This window comes from Lissotriton helveticus, chromosome 1_1 (assembly GCF_964261635.1).
Source record: "Lissotriton helveticus chromosome 1_1, aLisHel1.1, whole genome shotgun sequence".
Classification (NCBI taxonomy): domain Eukaryota; kingdom Metazoa; phylum Chordata; class Amphibia; order Caudata; family Salamandridae; genus Lissotriton; species Lissotriton helveticus.
Window position 1 is genome coordinate 1962206637 of NC_136057.1, and position 12673 is coordinate 1962219309.

Here is a 12673-nt window from a genome sequence, read left to right on the forward strand (position 1 = left end):
CGCATTACCCTGACTGCGTGACGTATCCTTGACCCCGGACTTCACATCACAAGAACTCATCAACGTGATCATCTGCAACAATGCAGGACCTCACACCGCAACCTCGCTGTTTCTTAGAGATGATGCATCACTTCAGCTGTGTGACGCATCTTTGATGTGGATCCCTGCAATGCTCCACAGACCAGGATTAAGGTACTTTGTTCACCGGCCTAAATGGGCCCCTGTAGTCGGCCCAAGCTCCGTCATGGTCAGCCTGAACTTATGACTTAGTCCCAGTCTTGTGCAAACAGATATCCACAGTTGGCACTTTGTGCCTTTTGCTGCTATTTTTACTAAAAACTCTAAGGGGCACATGCATCATCAGAAATTGCATTCGCAAACAGTGCGAATCGCTAAAATTGGCCGTTTGCGAATGCAATTTCTGTTTTTGGAAGGCATCATTTTCTTACCCAAGTAGGAATCGCATTTGGCTTTGCGATTCCTTATGTTTTTCGCAAACGGGATTGTGAGTTTTTCAAAAATCGCAAATTTATGGAATCCTTAAAAAAATAGCAAAAATTGGAATGCATGAAAAATTGCTATTTGCGATTTTCATAGAAATCGCAATTAAGAATTCCTAAAATTAGAAGAAGTGTGAGCAGGTGGTAATTTTTTTTTCTCACAAAACATGTACAAATGATTGGCCAACTATAAAAGGGGATCCACAGTCCCTCAGGAACTCTTCCAGGATGGCAGCAGTCATTGTGCTGGCACGTAGGTGGCGTTTGAGAGCAGCAGGGAGGAGGAGAAGAATACTCAATGAGAGAATTTTTAGATTGCGCATCACTTTGTTGGGCAGACACAGGCAGACATATATGATAAGTATAGGCCTAATGCTGACTCAATTGTAGAGCTGATAGCAGAATTGGACCCCATATTGCACAGGCAAACAAGTAAGACTCAAGCCATATCCACCCATGCGCAGGTGTTATGTTGTCTTCATCTTCTAGCCTCTGGCTCCTTTCAAGGTGTCATTGCTGTTGCGGGAGGGGGGGGGTCTCACAGAGTGCATTGTCTAGATTTTTTAAAGACTTTCTCAATGCAATACTCCATAGGATCAACCAGCACATAGAGTTCCCTACCACTCAGCAGGAGTTGCTGCAGACAAAATTAGAATTTTACAACATGGCACATTTCCCACATGTAATAGGATGTGTGGATGGAACACATGTTCCCATTTGTCCCCCTTCTGCAGATGAGTATATTTTTAGAAATAGGAAAAATTACCATTCTTTAAATATTCAAGCAATATGCAAAGCAAAAGGAATCATCACTGACTTAGTTGCCAGTTACCCAGGGAGTGCCCATGACGCGTACATTTTTAAACATAGTGCCATTCATGCTCGCCTGCTTTCTGGAGAATTTGGAGATGGATATTTACTAGGTAAATGTAATTATTCAATGTGAAATGAATTTTAATGTTATGCTCTTGCATTCAATTGGTACTCATTTCAAACTTTTACCTTAAAACTTAGGAGATGGTGCATATGGTGTGAGGTCATACATACTCACACCTTTCCTGACTCCAACAACCCACAAGGAACAGAGGTACAACCATGCCCATATCTCAACGCGCAGTATCATAGAGAGGACATTTGGTGTTATGAAGTCTAGGTTCCGCATACTGCATAAGACAGGTGGAGCATTGCAATATCGTCCGGATGTTTGTTGTAAAATAGTTGCAACATGTGCTATCCTGCACAACATAGCTACTAGGAGAGGCCTTGAACCTGATATGGAGGATATGCTACCAAATAATGATAACCAGCCTCAACAACCCCGTGCAAGATTACATGGTCCTGACGCTGCAGAAGGGAGAAGAAGAAGGGCAGAAATAACTCAACACTATTTTTAGGAAAAGGGGAGATTAATGTAATTTTTATTTAATTTTTTTGTGGTTATTTCTTGGTCTAATCAAAGAAGATCATGGTACTTCAAAAACAATACTGCTTGTAATTTGAAAAAAAAATTAATTTGTTAACAAACTTTAAGTAGTCATGCTTTACTATTAAGCATTGTAAAGAATCATGACAATTCTAACAAATTATTACTGGCATTCATTTCTTCCTTGCGCGCAAACCTAAAGCTTTTGTTTTCACATTCTCTGAAATTTTAGGCTTTCTTGTGCTTATGTCTTGGCCTCTTGCACTACGGCGTTCGGACAATTGTTTAGGTATAATTTTGACACTGCTTCCATCATAATCACTGTTTAAACCCCCGTCATCACATTTATTAAGGTTTTCTTTAGATTGCATCTCAGTTGCAGCACTTTTCATAGACAGCATACCTTCACAAAGTTCCCCCAACATTTACTAATGTCCTTCTGAATTGAAATTGTATGTTTCATAAGTCGTGCATTGCTGGTAGTCACTCTATTTAATGCCCTGGCATATGTGTGCATGCTCATCATTGTTCTCATGTGTCTATTGCAATTTGCAATCTTCTGACCGTCCATTCCATGACAAATAGTCTCCAATGCATTTGCTATGTGGTCAAAATTGTCACATGACGCCTTATGTGCCCCTTCAACAACTTTTGTTAATGTAGTCTAACTTTTACTCATTGCACTAATGTCTTCACTGATATGACTCAGTTTGCCCTTCATAATCCTCATATCCTTCCCTTGCGGACGATGCACTTTCAATAACTTTAATTCCACATCACTTGTATGGGCGTTTTCTTCTATGGAGTATCTTTGATTTGAAGACCATGGCCTTCTTCTGAAGAACTTTTGAAGCTTTCTGCGACGACTTGACTGTTTATTAGCAGTGCCAGAGATTCCAGCATTTTGCTTTTCTAAATCTGGGACATTATGTTCTTCTTCTGTGTCTGAATTCAGTAGCTGACGCACTCTCTTTCTACCTTGCAATGTGTTCACAGATGGTGAAGATGTATCTGAGTCTTGATCTAATGTGTTCTGTGAATCCATGTTGGTTTCATCTGAAACATTTTTGTCAGTTTCCTTATCAACATCTATAAATGATAAAGAGCATTCAGTATATAAATGATTTCAAATGACATGCTTCTAAAAGCACTGAAATGCACAATTGTTTAATAATAAACATGCTAACTACAAACATTTAAACTATCTCATTTGTGTTGTTTAATTTTTCTAATCAAAAAATGAATTTTGGTGTACAATTTAATAATCATGTTAAAAAACTACAATTCCCATGATGCACTGCTTCCTTCAAAAAATGCCTTTTAAACCACCATATGCTAAAGCAAAGTGTCCTATTCTTAAGGGGTTTGACCATGAGCATTAATAGGATGTGTAATTGCATCCTGCAACCAGAGGTATTTACAATGTTAATTTTATTACAAAAAAAGAACTTACCCTGTGAAGTGCCAGCATGCTCAGAGGTGTCTATTTGAATCACTCCAATGACTGCTTCTGTCACAAGGGTCCCCTCAACCAAATCCTCAAGGGGGGTAGTTGGTGTGTCCCTGGGAGAGCCTTCACCGGTTTTCTTGGCACTTTTGATCCTTGTCGCAATCCTTTCTTTTGCGCGAGAGCGTAAGTCATACCACCTTTTTTGAAGGTTGGTGATATCTCCGTGGACAACCCCCACAGCATTTACTTTTGCCTGAATGGCCAGCCAAAGTTTTCTTTTGACTGCTTCTGGAACCTTCAATGACTACTTTCCAAACAGCTGTTCCTGCCTCTGAGTAACTTCCTCTATTGAAAACTGCAACTCCTGCTCACCGAACTTTAACTTCCTTTTTCTGGCATGATGGTCTTGACTAGCAGTTTCTGGCTCCATTTTTCTCTCTGCAGCTCTCACAAAACACTCCTCCTGGTGCAGCAAACAAAGCTGAACTGACCAACTGCCACTCTGCAGTTCAAACTAGGTCTCAGGTGTGTGCAATCAGTGTGTAAGCTTCCTGGGTGTGTCCTCAATCAAATGCATGAAATTGCAAATTCGCGATTTTATCGCGAATTCGCAAAATGCGAAATCGCAAAAAAATCGCAAATTAATAGTGATTGGCAAAAAATAGCGATTTTTACCGATTCGGTACAGACACATAAAAAAATTGATGCATACAGTTTTGCGATTCGCAAGTTGCGACTCCTTAAAAATCGCAATTTACGAATCGCAAAACAACAGATTGATGCATGTGCCCCTAAAATTGTATATCTCCAGTTCTACTGATAGAATGTTTGTCATTTGTGGTCTTGTTTTATTAATTAAAAATTACTCTATTTTCCTAAACCTGTTGTGGGATCCTTTTTTTGGTGTGTGGTCTCTGTGTTAATGTTTGAAGTGTTGCATAAATACTTAACACATTTCGTCTGCGTAAGTCTGACTGCTCTGTGCCAAGCTAACCAATTGTTGAGCACAGGTTAATTTAGGGGTTGGTTGTGACTTCACCCTGAGAAGAACTGCAATTGCTGCCTGACTAGGGCTCACATCCCACTTAACCAACAACCTAATTTCTTACAGTACTGATATTAATCCATTCTACAGGAACAAAGAATCTTTTCGTGGATACCCTGAATAATTTAGTCTGTACATATAGAATGTCAAAATGTATTTTAACTAGTCACCTTAATCCCAGACAGTCTTATCTCTCATCAAAACAGGGATGTACTGGGAGAAGCACTGTCAAACAACTTGTACTGGTTGCATTTTCACAAACAAAATGCGTGGCTTTCATCTGACTTATCAATTAACTGCAAACATTATTCCTCCAACAGAAAAGCAGTAATGGAGTATTCCATTTTTTCTCTTGCTTTATTCCACTACTGCATAGAATTATGTCTGTGACTGGGAGTGATCACTTCTGACCTTTCATTTCCCTGCCCTTTGCTATAGTAGAACCTTGACCCTTTTGGCGGTTGGTACCTGAAGAAGTTATTCACCCTTGTAGAATGGCATCATTAAACGGTTTGAGTGGAATATCCTCCACAATACTTGGCAGACTCAACAGTTTCACTGAAGCTGTTGCTAATTATGTAGATAGCCTTGATTTTATATTGGTTACCTAGAAGCAATAGAATACCAGTGTGTGATAACAACTTATGTTGGCCACTGTAAATGGTTGCGTGTTTGTCCTTCAGCTGGTATATCTTCCTAGAATCCACTTACCTCTTTTTGTAGTCATCATTTAGTATTGTGTGGGTCCTGTGTTAAAATTAAGGGATAAGTATTTCATGCAGTTAATCTATAATCTTAGTGAAAGTTTTATTATAGCATTATAGCCTAATACTGAGGGCTAAAACTAAACAATATTATCCAAGGGAAGGGTATTTCTCTGCGGATATTGATCAGGGTGACATCAGAGGGCCCAGAGTGAAGCTAAATGCTCTTCACCATTCTGGTCAATAACGGCCTGCGAATACCCTGCCACTTTGAAAATTTTGCTCACATAATACAGACCCGTAAAGTGTATGGTGAAATTAAAAAAATAGTCTGATAGATTTTTTTTGTTACTATTTAGATTGAATTTGTTACTATTTAGATGGAAGGTTACATGAGGCATACTTGTTGAATTTGTTTATTTTTTGTTGATAAGACTCAACTATTTTAGTCCTATATAAGATCCTTGTAGTGAATGACTGCTTTTGATGTTTCTAAAACAAGCATATACAAAGTAGAGCTGGAGGTGGGCTTCTAGTAACAGATCCTGCAAAATGAACAAACATAGAAACAATGATCCTGTAACTCAGGTTTATATTTTCTTCATAAAAGAAAAATGGATATGAAACAGGCTCTGCTATCTTTTTCACCAGTGGTTCAATACTTTATGTATGTCCTGAACCGGTGACTATCTCTTTCTCAGTCTTCCCCTTAATGTCACTTTTGTGTATCAACTGAACAATGAAACCTACCTCAAAGCCACACCTCTGTGTTCCATTTTTCCTTTTTTACCTGCCAGTTTGTTTTAAGAGTTTAACTGAATGTTATATTATGTTAATTATGTTTAAAAAGTGTTCAAATGCATGGGGGCGTCTTGGAGCTGCCTTTAACTGACTCCTTACTTTTTTTGCACTGGGGTTTAATGTCAGGACGATATCCAGAGACTATTGTTTTTCAAACACAAGTTTTTAAGGCTTGCCTAAAATAAAGATGGTTCGTCATTTCTTTTAGTTTGAGAGGGAGAGTGTTCAACAGCTTATCTTTCGAAGTGTAGCATGAGTACACTGCACCTCTCCCTGCAGGAGGCAGCTTCTCTTACTAGCACTCTGACAATAACCCAATGGTTTGATGCATCTCTGATTTATTACCTGGATCGCCACTCTTTCTGATCTTTGGTCCAATTCCCACCCGCCTTCACTGTATGATCCTCTGGCTCTTCTCACTGACCACACTCCCTTTGGTCCACTTCTTCTTCAATTCTCTTCTTGTTCTGGCTCCCTCTTCTCAGCGTTGTTGTTCCCTTCCTGCTCGGGCATACCCCTCCACTGTATCTAAGCTTAGCATCTTCTGCAACCTTCTGAGTCAATGATCTTGCTCTCGGAAGACTCTCCCCTGTGGCCTAGACTACTGTCCTGTCTGCGATTCCAGGTAAGACCCTGTTGCTCTCTCCTTTCCTTTAACAGTGCTCTGTGTCAGTAATAGTTCATGTAGCCTTACTCAAGTCTGCCTGCCATCATAATCGGCTCCTAGATCTCCAGTGGTGTGAATATATTGATCAAAAATAAGCAAGAACAAGAAAACAACATCAATGTTCTTAGTTGCTGTTTGTATTCTTTGGGTCAAGTCTGGCTTATTTACAGAACCCCAAAAGGAGAAGAAATGTGGCGAATGCCTCTCACCTCTCCCACTGTGTTATGTACATATGAAATAAGGGTGTTAAAGAGTAATACGAGCCTGCCAAAAAATCTTTTAGTTTAGCAGGTGATACAGCACAACCTTGCCCGAACTCCAGAATAATTATAAACACACACAAATAATTAATTTTATAGTTAGGGCTCCCGGTTTTATGGTGTTTAAATTTTTGTCATTTCTGTCTGTATTTATCTATATTTATTTTTTGCTAATTTTACCTGTATTTATCCATATTTATTTTAGGTTTTGTGAAAAAATGAAGCTAAAATGTGTATATTTCAGCATTTATTTAACCAGTTAATGTGCAATCGTGCCAGAATGCCTGACTGGTTTCAACGATAGCTACACACTCAGATGGTTAAATATGTACTTGTAAGAAAATATGTAAATTTTACTGTCAAGGTTGTGCAAATCTACTGCTGTTTAAGGCTCTTAACTAAAATCCCTATCGTTTTTTAATCCCCTTGCCTGTCAAGCTGTGCAGCTACTGGTCTGGCAGTCATGACTGACAGCATTTAGAACTACTCAAAAACAACCCAGTTTCCATTTTTATTCACATTTACAAATAAATAGAGACAGGAAAATAAATGGTTTTCTGTCTGTATTTATCTGTAAAAATCAGTAAAAGTGGAAAACAGGGAGCCTTATAAATAATGTATTAAAATGTTTTATGCTATTCTTTTATATATCATGTGGACAAAACTTAACATCACAATTATAAACACCCGAGCAACTAGATACACCCTAAATATTGTTTATATTCATCACTAAACTTTTAGCATAATTTCATAACTATTTCCTGAATCTAATCAGACCCTCCAGCTTTTCGCAATTTCGCGATTCACTAAATGATTGCGAAATAAGCTGGAGAGCGCTATGACAGTGATATTGACCTTTTGGGCCACGAAAAAGGCCCGTGAACTTTGGATGAAGAAGAGGCAAGTCTCTGAGAAAGCCCAGGCACTTTCTGGCTAATAATCTTGCAGGAATGTGAGAGGGGTGAAAAGAAATAAACCTTTTTACTCAAACGTCAGAGAGAAGCGGGATTGCACCTTCCCAGCCCCCTTTCTCGACCTCTTGTGTCCTGTCTGACTAGAACCCTGCTTCAGCTTCTGAATGTGTTGCGCCTAGGTACTTTTTCTCCACCCGTCGCCACCTCTCTTTTTCTGTGTCTATCTCTTCTCAGTTTCTGTCGTCTACTTTCTGAGGTATCTCGCTCTTTATCTCTCTCGATACCCCCCCTTGCTGTCTCTGGCTCCCGTCACACTCGTTCCCATCATGTCTCTCCACTTTCTGTTTCTAGAAGACCAACGGATATGAAGAGACATGTTGGCGTGAACAGACTGCATTGATGCAAGACAGCTGTATGCATAAGTATATAGATAATACAATGGTTTCTGGATGCAGGGTGTGGTATTGTAGACGTTCTAGTAGCTGGGTGGGCGGAGTTAGTGGGCTGGGGGAAGAGGAGGATCCATGGGATGGGCAAGTTAGTTAGAGTAGGGACGGGGACCTGAGAGCACCTGTTGAATAAAGCTCTTAGATAAATGAAGAAGTAGTCTGTCGTTATTACAAGGAAGACACGACAACTGGCGATGAGGGTGGGATGCACAGCTTGCTGTCCCTGAACCCGCAAATGACATTCGGTCCCGTCCCTAGAAATTGGGAAGGAAGTCGCTGTTGCGACGCAAGTGCCCCAAGAAGAATTGCCGCCTAGAGAAGAGAGGCCAGCAGTTTGTATCGGTTCCGTGATCAGGAGATCGCGTAGAGCCCCAGCGAAGAAGCGCAGTCGAGCATTGGTGAAGTTTAGAATTTGGCGCCGGTCCGCGCCTGAAGCGGTGAGAAGCTAAGAGGCCCAACATGGTGTGAGGCCTACTGACAAGCTCTGAAGTCACCCAGTACCACCGTGCTACGAAATCGTAAGAAGTGTGAGATCAGGATGAATGAGTGGAAAAGTATTGCACAGATGAGATAGCCCGCCACGAGAGAACCTCACCCCAGAAGTGTGCGAAGTGGCATGCGCGTGAAAAAGCCGAAGGTTGAATTGAGGCCCAAGCGTACCTGGTGAAGTGGAGTGGCCGGCAAGAGACAAGCAGACGATCGGAGAGGTCGTTGTGCCTGCAGTGTGGTAGCGGCCGGTGAGTCCCTGTTGCAGCGCATCGTGTGAGTGAAGAGTGCAGGTCGTCGGACATCGCAGAGTGAAAGCTGCCAGCCAAGCGGCCATTTTGAAGTCAGGCAAGACGGGAAGGACTTCCCTGGTCAATAGTGAAGCAGCCATCTTGGAGTCAGGCATCAGTGCGCGCCATTCAGTTAAAGAAATTCGAGCACAATAATGATCGAATAACGGACTGCACCAGGAGCGCATCACCCAAGTGGCAAGAAAAAAAAGGGACATGAGTGTTGGTAGTGCTGCACAGAGTTGCAGACATAAAGTGTCACGAATACAGTGTACCGATGAGTCACATGAATGAGGTGACCCTGTTGCATGAAGACAGGCCTGAGACATTCCAAGCCACACGGCAATGAACTGATGAAAACATGAATAACATGAGATGATTGCTCAGTGTGAATAAGGGCATCACTTGAAACTGTGAACAGTGAATCACACGACTGCCCAGGGGCAGCGACAGAGTTCTTGAACAAGCACAAGCCGATCCAAATGACCACACGTGGTCAAGAGAGATAGAGTGTCACAGGAAACTGGAACATTAGATAAATCATTCATTATGTCAACGCACAACTCACCACAAAGAGAAGCCAAGCCAATCCTGGTGGGCATGACCCACCAGAGGCCCCCAGAGCCATTGACTCTGATAGTTGGTGGAGGTATGGGTCCACGGTGGCAGGAGTGGGTTGAAGACTTCGAGGACTACATCAAAGGGTCCAAGGTGACGGTGGATGAAGATCAGTTGATTGCATTGCGTAATCTAGTTGGAAAAGACATTAGCAAAGTGATAAAAGAACTGCCCCCGGCTGAAACCGGGACATATGCCAAAGTTCGTGAGGCCTTAAACAAAAAGTTCCTGCACAAGCGTAATGTTGATTACGAGAGATATATGTTTCACCAGGCTCGTCAGGACCCAGAAGAGCTGATGAGCACGTACATAACACGACTTCGTCCGTTATCCCGATACTGCGACTTTGACACATTTTCCACTGAAGATGCCATACGGCTTCGGATCATTGATGGGTGTCAGTCTGAAGCACTTAGACGGAAGCTGCTAAAGAAAAGTCACAATCTTGACGAAATCAAAGAGATGACAAGAGTGCACGATCAGGCCGAGGAGCACGCCATGAAAATGGAGTCAGGGGGTTTAGGAAAAAGAGAACAGGCCAACCGGGTTCGGAACGTCCGATCCCGCCGGCGTCCCAGCGACAGGCCCAGAAGAACCAGGCCATCCTCGTGGCGCCAACCAGCCAGACGCTGGCGTCATGAAATCGGTCAGCACGACCAAAGGGTAGATCGGACCAAGAAATGCCATCGATGTTGCTATGCCTTTCCACATACAGACGCCTGTCCGGCAATAGGCCATCAGTGTCGGAAGTGTGGGCGCCAGAATAATTTTGAAGCTATGTGTGGAGATCACCGACGGGAACAGGAAGGTGGCGCTGCACGAGTGTCCCGGCTGGGTGTTCGGCATCATCATGCGCGAGCAGTGCAAGATCGCACCAAATCCGCGTCCGGATCATCAAACTCCAGCAGGGAGTCGAGACGATCTCAGTGGACCCGCAGATCGTCGTCACGAGAGTCCCGGTCAGGATCCAGAGAACCTGAATACACGGATGAATACGTGAGCATGGTGGCCGACCGAGATCAGTTAAAGAAATATCCCTGCCTTGACATCTGGGTAGGGAGTCATGCTGCCAAATTTGTGCTAGATAGCGGAGCGTCATTGAACTATATGTCAGTGAATGAATACAAAAAAATGAAAGCATCACCGCGGTTAAGCCCCGCCTATGTCCGGGTGTACACGTGGATGGCCAAAGAGCCACTTACCTGTCTTGGAAAGTTTACCACGACACTTCAATACAAAGCAATGTCTATACCAGCTGTCATTCATGTTATCGAGGGTCCAGAGGCGGACTGTCTCCTCAGCCTGCCTACTGCCGAGCGCCTTCGGCTGGTAGAAATTCTGTATAGGGGTGGTGATGACCCAAGCATAGTACACCAATTCCCGAAACTATTCTCGGGTCTGGGGAGGATGAACCAGTTTCAGATTAAACTTCGCATAGATGAACAAATCCGCCCTGTGACTCAACAACCCCGAAGGGTGCCCGAGCATCTCCAACAAGCTGTCGAAAAGGAGATACAAGAATTATTGAAAGACGACATTATTGAGCGAGCGCGTGGTCCTGTCCCCTGGGTGTCCCCAGTTCTTAACATCCCCAGGCAAGGGACGCCCGCAAGAGTACACCTGCGTGTGGATATGAGAGCGCCCGGCATGGCCCTTGGCGAGGAGTAGGGCCCCATCTGAGTGAAATGAGGTGGACATTAAATAAGGCTAAAGTGTTTTCCAGACTTGACCTCAACCCTGGGTATTCCCAGCTAACACTACACGACAGGTCGCGATACATCACGACTTTTGTCACACACATGGGACTATTCCGCTACAAACGATTGAGTGAAGACATCCCTGCAGCAGCAGAAATACTGCAGGAAGCGATTGGCAAAGTCATTCAGCATATACCCAATACTATGAACCACAAAGATAGCATATTAGTATATGGGTCCTGCACACAAGAACATGACAAGGCACTGGATAGAGTATGTCACGCTCTGATGGAAGCCAACTTAACGCTAAACAAAGAGAAATGTGAGTTTCATTGTTCCACCCTCAAGTTCTCGGAACACATTCTGTCGGAGGCTACAGCAAAGGGTGTCAGTGACAATGTGGTTATGACCGATGACTTTCATGTAACTACCCTTCAACCCCGGGAGTCAGCTGACACTGGTGGTCATGTGCCACGCTCTCTGCTTTCATCTCCTGCCGCTGATTTAGCAGTAGCGGTAGAATGTTATCATCGTGTGGCAGATCAAGTCAAGTCACCGGTAGTTCCCCTGGAGGATGTTCGGCAAGCCACCACAGATGATGCTGTTTTCAAAAAAATGTTATACTGTCTACGGAACAACCGGTGGAGATACATTAACAAAGAAGGGGAGAATGATCCACAACTTCGGCAGTAACTGTAAGTGTTCCAAACATTCGGAGGGAAATGTTTGTCACCCCTGACGGGCTTCTATTAAGGAACCAAAGGGTTGCCATTCCCTGTAAATTACGTCAGAAAATCATCAATTTAGCGCACACCAGTCATCGTGGTGTGGGGGCCACCAAGAGAACTGTGAGAGAATGGGTCTGGTTTCCCTCGCTCGATCACATGGTCGAACTAGAGCTGCAGGATTGCCATCAGTGCAGAGTAGTCAACACTGGAGGTCCACATCAGCCTCTGCCAAAGACTGGACTACCTCAAGAGGTATGGCAAGAACTGGTCATCGACTTTCATGGCCCGTTATCCTCGGGCCAGTATGTCCTTGTAGTGATGGATGAACTTTCCAGATTCCCAGTTGCTCAACTTGTCTCCTCCCTGAGTGTTCTCAACATTATAGCGATGCTTGATGAAGTCTTTGATGCATGGGGTGCTCTCAAAGGGCTGAAAACAGACAATGGATCCCAATTCACTAGTCCAGAGTTCGAGGATTTTACAAAGCGGCTCAACATTCACCATCAAAAGATCACCTCGCTGTGGCCACCAGGTAATGGCACGGGTGATCGGTTCATGGCTATCCTTCGGGAAACATTTCAACAAACCGCTCTGCACCGGAAGGACTTTCGGGTGACCCTTGATGAAGTGGTGAGAGTCTA